We start from the raw sequence: 7,649 nt of genomic DNA on the forward strand, positions 1-7,649 counted from the left end.
CTGTGGGAATAATGTCTCCGGAGTGTAAGTAACCTTATAAATTTGTTCAGATCTTTAAATAAAATGAAAGGATCGGGTTTAGCGTCCGGGGCAAAATTTAGGCCTTTCTTTAGCAGGGAAGTTTCATGTATAGTCAGTTGATGTTCCGAGAGGTTAAAATTTTTTATTGTAGACTTGGCCCTAGGTGTTCCCTTCTTGCTATTTTTGCTATTTTTACCTCCTCTAACTCCTCTTCTAGTTTTTTTATTTTTATTTTTGGGGGGTGTGTGGGGCCCTGAGCTAAAAAAGGCGTTTGGGGGATAACCTGGGCCACGGGTTTCTCGGACTGGGTCCTATTAATATCCTCATTTGGAGTCTCAGAATTTCTTGGGTTAGGTGAGTGGGGAACATTGGTGATATCTGTACTGGGAGTGGGTGGGGGGAGAAGTGGTGACGCTGTTGTCTGTGACATATTTCCCACATCTTGGGAAGGTTGGGTAAGAACAACTTCGCCTTTGTACACCAAGTTGGTCTCGTCCCAAACTAGAGTGGTTATTCTCTTCGAAGGTACTGGGTGCAGGGAGAGTAGAGAGACTGGGTGGGGTTTGTGTGAGGATTGTTGACGGGGGGTGTGTTTCCAACTAAAGACCCTGTTGAGGTTATAGTCTGTGACATCCCTCAGAAGTTTCTTCGATTTGGACCGAATGATGTTGAATTCGTGTTCCTTAGTGTTGTGATTGAGATTGGCCAGCCAGGGATCATAGAGGCAGGATTTCCCGAAGGTGTCATTAATGGTATTGTGGAGGTTGAGTACTTCTCTGGAGGTACTTTCTAGTTTCCTTTTCCTCTGAGCGATGATGAACTCTATCCATTTTCTGGTGCAGAACTCCGCCACAAGTCCCCAACTGGAGGCGAGGTCATGCTCCAAAAAATCGCATGTTTTGAGGATTCTGAGTCCCCTGGGGGTGATCCCTAACTCTAAGTATAGTTCAAGGAAGGAGATGTCCCACCAATGTTGACTCTCCAAGTTGGTCTGGGTTTGTAGTTTCAAAAAAAGTTTTCTCATACTAAACTCAAAGGCTGGTGTGTGAGGAGGGGAAACATTTCTTTTCGTATGATGTGTTTTGGCGATAAATCTTGGGAGAGTGGGGAGTTTGGAGACATTGGGATAATGTTTATTTTCTATGAAAATTAATTTCCATAGTTGATTTTTTTCTATATAATTCATATCTGAGTGCCAAAAGGCTGGAGGAAGGGGGGAGATTGAATTTAAAAGAACAATTAATTCTTGATTTTTGGTATTAATATAAAAGAGACACAAAAAAGGCATACAGTGTCATGAAGGTTCATGAATGAAGTGCATGACAGTCACTCATAATCTAATAGCTCATACCACTGAAGCTGGCTATTCACATTGTGCATTTCTCTCATTCAACCCCCAATCATCGATTCCCTCATCCATGCTAAACAGCATGGATGAAATCCCTGCTGCTGACTAATGTATATAGCAGCTGCTGTTCCAGTGCCTGCTACGTAACCAAGCACCTACTTGGATGCAGGTGATGTTCACATGACATTTTTTGGACCAGCTCCTTTGACAAAAGTCACTTGACAAAATCAACTTTTGTCGAGTGGGCTGTGGGGAGCTTACAGGGCCACCCATGGCTCAATGTTTTTCTGATTCAGCAGGAATTAGGCTGTAAATTCCAGTAGTGTTTGGCCAGCTTAATGGTATTTAATTTTGCATCATCAATTGTGTCACCTCCACACATCATTTCCCATGATATCTACCTCTCTCACTTTTTCTTTTGTTTCCTTTTTTCTTGTCATCACTGGACACTGGCTGTGGTTTCACTTTCACAATGGTGTCTTGTTTCCTTATTTACAGTTGCTGATCACAAGTGCAGCATAGAAGAGTTGCTGCACGGCCAACATTGCAGATCTCCTGGTTGATGTGCATGGTTGTTTTTTGTTTATTAGTTTCCACAGAATTTATAATGTAATGGCCCTATTTTGAGAATGATCTTTTGATTATTTTCCCATTTGATTTCCTGTAAAGACCCATGTGTTGTTTGTTTTTGTGCATTTGATGAAGACAACTTTCTCCCTCCAAAAGTTACATTCCTGTACTTTTCTCCCAAAATAAATTGTAAGAGTTTTGGACATCTTAATTGCAAATAATGCTTATTTCATGTACATTTAATATTAACTTATTGCTTTAAGCCCCAAATTTTGCCAAATTATTATTGACATATGTATCTCTAATGGGGAGATTTCACAGTATGTCATTCAACATAGGAAATTAATGGAAATCTCTCCTCCCAAAGAACAAAAATCTATATTTATTGAAAAGTTAGAACATCTTACAATGTCTTTATTACAGTATGTACCATCCTGAGACATCTGTGGACCCATTTTTGTAGGGACATTACAGGGACACAGAGAGAGAGAAAATGTCCCCCAATGGGGTTAAAGGCAGAGCTTGTTTGAAAAAAAATCTTAATGTTTCCCTGCTCTATCCAAAACTACAAAACAATTTTTTTTTGCTGGAGTGAGGTTTTAACTGTGCATTTATCACATATTCAGTCAAGACGTACCATGCTAAGTAAAACACTATCTAACCAGTTTTAAGGTGTAAACATGCGATAATAGTTATAACATTTGCAATTTTGATCCTGTCTATATTCACTGACATTTGCAATAGACTTATGCTGCATCCATAACTGTTTCATTTCAATATATCTAATAATCCAATTTAAATGTTTGTTTTAGTTGTACACCTGGATCAAAACATGAACCAAGCTGTACTGTGCATGAAAATAATACCATTGGCAGCAACAGCTTCTGTGGAATGATTACTGATAAGGATGGTGTATTTAAGGATTGCCACAATGCTTTAAACCCACTGATCTATTTCAACAATTGTGTCTATGACTTGTGTGAACTGAACCTGGATCCAAATGCCTTGTGTGACAGTCTTCAGTCCTATGCACAGTCCTGCCAGTCTCTGGGAGTAACAATAGGTCCCTGGAGGAATGACTCTTTCTGTCGTAAGTAAAGTATAAATAATGATGTATTAGAAGAGACACTGCTTACAAATAGCTCTAACCTCTGCCTGCATCATTTCACTAATCTGCACTGTTACCTTGCTTAATTATATATATATTCACATAACATATTAGCTTGTGTCTTTTAGAAAATAATTTTGATTCAGTGCTTTTGGAGTGGTTTCGAAGATTTCAGTGCATCGATGTGTCTTCTGTGCTTGGATGTCCCTCTGCTGTGATTCATGTAGCTTTCAGACTACATTTCCCATGGTGTCTGAGGTCTTTTGCTGGTGATATCATGAAGTTTGAGAAATGACAGGCAGCTGGTTGGTGTGGAATGTAGAGAATAATCAGTATGTCACACAAGGAGGAGTGATAATGATGAAAAAAGATGTTTGTGTTGCTGTATGTAGTGCCAGAATGTCATTCTGTAGTCCTACAAAGGATTTCTGTCAGACATTGCTGCTTAGGGTGGTGCCAGCCCATTGTAGGGACTTGGGGACAGACAAAATTTTTGTCAGGATCACCAGGTATGTTTTATCACTTGCAGTGGTTTTAAAGGAAATTTATGGGGGGAATTTATCATTGCGAGTGTTTGAGCTTGCATGGAAAATATTTGATGCACTTTGCGCCTGATTTATGATGCTAGTGTAATGTTCATAAATGAGGTTTAATAGACTACAGGAATAAAACTTGTAACTCAGAGCAAAAAGGTTAACTGTTGCTTCTTGAAGAAGTGGTCATGGGGACCTCTTAAGTTGTGATTGTTTTGTAAGGTGATGCTCCATTTCAGACAGCCGCAGAAAAAGTGCAGATGAAAAAAGGTGCAAAAAATATGCAATTGAAAAAGTAGTGCAAGCCCTAGCAAAAACAGGTGCAAAATACGTGCAGTTGGAAAAGTAGTGCAAGCTCATGTCAAAACAGAGGCACATGTTAAAAGACAGATTTGCACATTAAAAAAATGATCCAAGAGGCTAAAACTGTTGCAATTGCTTTGATAAATTCCCCCCTATGAATTTTGCTAATATTATTTTTGGTATGCTCAAATATACACTTTAATGTTCTTTCCTTCATTTTTTATTTAATTTAATGTCTTTATCGTTAACAGCAATGAACTGCCCATCAAACAGCCATTATGAGCCTTGTGGAACAGCCTGTCCATCTACGTGTGTCAATCCAAGAGCACCAAACAGCTGTAAACTCCAATGTACAGAATCCTGTGTATGCAATCCTGGCTATGTCTTGTATGACAAGAGATGTGTCCCAAGCCACCAGTGTGGATGTTGGGATAATGACAAACATTACCCTGTAGGCTCAGAGTTCTGGACTGACGATACCTGCTCCACTAGATGCAGATGTCCTTCTGCTGGTGGTAGTTTAGTGTGCAATTCTGCTTCATGTCCAACTGGTAAATACTGTGGTGTAACAAATGGAGTTCCTGGCTGCTATGATCTTACATTTGGTAGTTGTGTAACCTCTGGGGATCCTCACTACCACACCTTTGATAAGGAAGTTCATCATTTCATGGGAATATGTACATATACTCTCTCCAAGCTTTGTACCAATGCCACATCTCTGCCATATTTTAACGTTGAAGCAAAAAATGAACATCGTTATGGGAATCCCTCTGTATCATATATACAGAGAGTTATGGTGGATGTTTATGATCATAAAATAACCATTGTTAAAGCTGAGCCTAGTCGCGTTTTGGTAAGTTTTTGAAATGTGCTAAAATCTCTTTCATAATGTAAAGATGGCATATTGTTATTTTTTAAACCTTGCATATGTATCTTTGGTCATCAGGTGGACGGTATCTGGACAAATGTTCCTGTCATCTTGGTTAATGGATCTCTGACAGTGAGGCAAAGTGGTCGATATGTTATACTGGAGACTGATTTCCATCTTACAGTGTCTTATGACACTGACCATACAGTGGATGTGAAGATTCCAACTACTTATTTCAACCAAATCTGTGGAATGTGTGGCAACTTTAATGGCTTCCGAAATGATGACTACTTGATGCCCAATGGACAGATAGCTCAGAACTCCAATCAGCTGGGAGATAGTTGGAAGGTGGAATATGAAGATCCATTATGTAACACCATTGTTCCTACACCTCCACCTCCATGTCCACCAGAGACAGATGAACTCTATTCAAATAATCAGTTCTGTGGTTTGTTAATCAGTAAAGATGGTCCTTTCAAGCCATGCCACTCAGTAATCAACCCAGACCGCTTCTTTGACAGCTGTGTATTTGATCTATGTGCCCTTGGTGCTGGCAGTTTATGCAAAGCGCTTGAAGTATATGCTGATACCTGTCAACGTGCAGGAGGCAACCTTGCATGGAGGAACTCTTCTTTCTGTCGTAAGTATTTTTGTGTCTTTTAGGTTATCAGGGCATAAAACTTTGACCAATTGTTTATATATACAAACACCTTAAAAATTATCCTTTTTTAAATGTAGACACCTCAAGAAGATATAATGTTTCCACTTTTTTAAGAAATGAAGAAACATGCTGCTATTGAGGTGGTTCAAACATGGGGTTATGTTATGGTGCACTAGATACTGCGCATCATAAAGAACTCCAGGATTTTTTTTAGTAACCCTTGCAGTAGGGTTACCCATGCACTGCAAGGGTTAAGTGTTCATTTGTGTCTATGTTAATAAAAAAGCTTCGAGCCAGCTTCTTATTAGACAACTTTTTTCAGTGTCTCTCCCCCTCCTCTGCAGCGGTCTAAGGTCCCATACATCATTCTAATGCTGTTGCAAAGGAGGAGAGAGGCTGTAGGAAGCACTCTGATAGCTGGCTGCTTCGGAGCATCGGGTGAGTATATCTTTGATATTTTTGTCCCTAGAAACAAACAAGCACTTAACCCTTGCAGTGTGTGGGTAGCCCAACTGCAAGGGTTAATACAAAGTTTTCCTCAAGCTATTCTTTAATCTACAGGTCATACAGATTTGTAGGATGGAGATGAGGGGCTAATGTTAAGGAGAAGAGAAGTGAAGGCATGAATATACAGGTCACCACAGAGACAGGATGAAGATGAGATGTACAGGAGAGGATTCATTAAAACAATTACATTAATTAAAACCCACCCACCACCAGAATCTGCTACTGCCTACCCTTCATTTAATAATTCCTTCATGAATAAAATCCTCCTTCCTCCCCTTCCTCTGTTGTGAGAGGAATGAGGGTTTCTCAGATTTAAACAGTTGTAGTTTTTACATTTGTGATTGGCCACCACAGTGATCACAAATCACAGAGCCACACTAATTGAATATGTGCAATTTGTCTATGATAACTGGCATGTATCAATGTACAGCGGTAGTAAGGTGGTTAGGTACTCCATGTTTTGGATGAGCAATGAGTCCAAGGAAGGTATTTATATTTCTATATTTACCATTGGAAATGCTGCCCTATAGTAAGTTACGCTTCCCTTATAAAGAACAAGTGAAATTAATTAAAAAAACAAAACATTGTTACAGTTTCCATTGACTGATTTTTTTTCTACTCAGCCCTGTCATGTCCCAGCAACAGTCACTATAATCCATGTAGCAGTGCTTGCCCAGCCACATGCCTGGACCAGAGTGCACCAAGCAACTGCAATAAGCCTTGTACTGATGCTTGTGAATGTGATAATGGTTTTGTGCTCAGTGGACACACTTGTGTTGCTGTCAGTGAATGTGGATGCTTTTTCAGTGGCAAATACTATCAGGTTAGTGCTATGGTCTTCCATTATTGCAATTATTATTTAAGTACGTGATGCCCAAATCCATTTGTGTCCCTTTTTGTACGTAACAACCAACAATAGAAAAACATAGAAAAAAGGGTGCATACAAACAGAAGAAAAGCTGGCCGCACCGGATTCCACTGGAATAATTTATTGAAGCTTCTACCACTTTACTGGTGTACCCCTACCAGTGATATGGTACAAGCTTCAATAAACTTTTCTAGTGGAATCCAGTGTGTGACCAGATTTTCTTCTGTTTGTATGGGCTCATATTGGATCAAGGACATGCTCTCAGCCACAAGCACCTGTCTCATTCCTTCTATGAGGCGTGGAGGAACGGTGCTTCTTTTGTGTGTGTATTCTCCTTGCATAGAAAGAAGAGTGGTTGCTATTTTTAGTGTGCTCTGAAGCTGGTTAAATGAGAAGATGCTTAGACAGACACTTTGTGATTGGTTTACTAAAGCCGTAGTGGCTACTAACTTAGTGTGCAAATTATTACTTAATTGAAAGGGCAAAAAAAGAATTAAAAAAAAGATTTTTGCTCACACATGATTAGGCAATTCAAGTGAACTCAAACTTGTTCACTAAGCTAAGTTAACTTTAATTTTGCAAAAAGACTAGCTTCTATTTCTTTAGTAAATAAACCCCATTTTTTAGTACTGGAAATCGGATACAAACAGTTTTGTTATGCTGTCAGTGACCAAAAAATTCCAGTTGTCTTTTTATTAAAATTATGCTAGCAAGTATCTGCATAGAACAGTGATTGGGGAAATAGGAGTGAGAAGCTGCACTCCAATGTTTCTAAGTTGTCATCACAACAGAATTAGAGGAGGAATCCAGGGACAACAAGATGGGAATTTCCCTAACTTTCAAGAGATTTTCTCTAACTTCC

Source organism: Nanorana parkeri, unplaced genomic scaffold (genome assembly GCF_000935625.1).
Source record: "Nanorana parkeri isolate BGI_ZX_2015 unplaced genomic scaffold, ASM93562v1 scaffold29, whole genome shotgun sequence".
NCBI lineage: Eukaryota > Metazoa > Chordata > Amphibia > Anura > Dicroglossidae > Nanorana > Nanorana parkeri.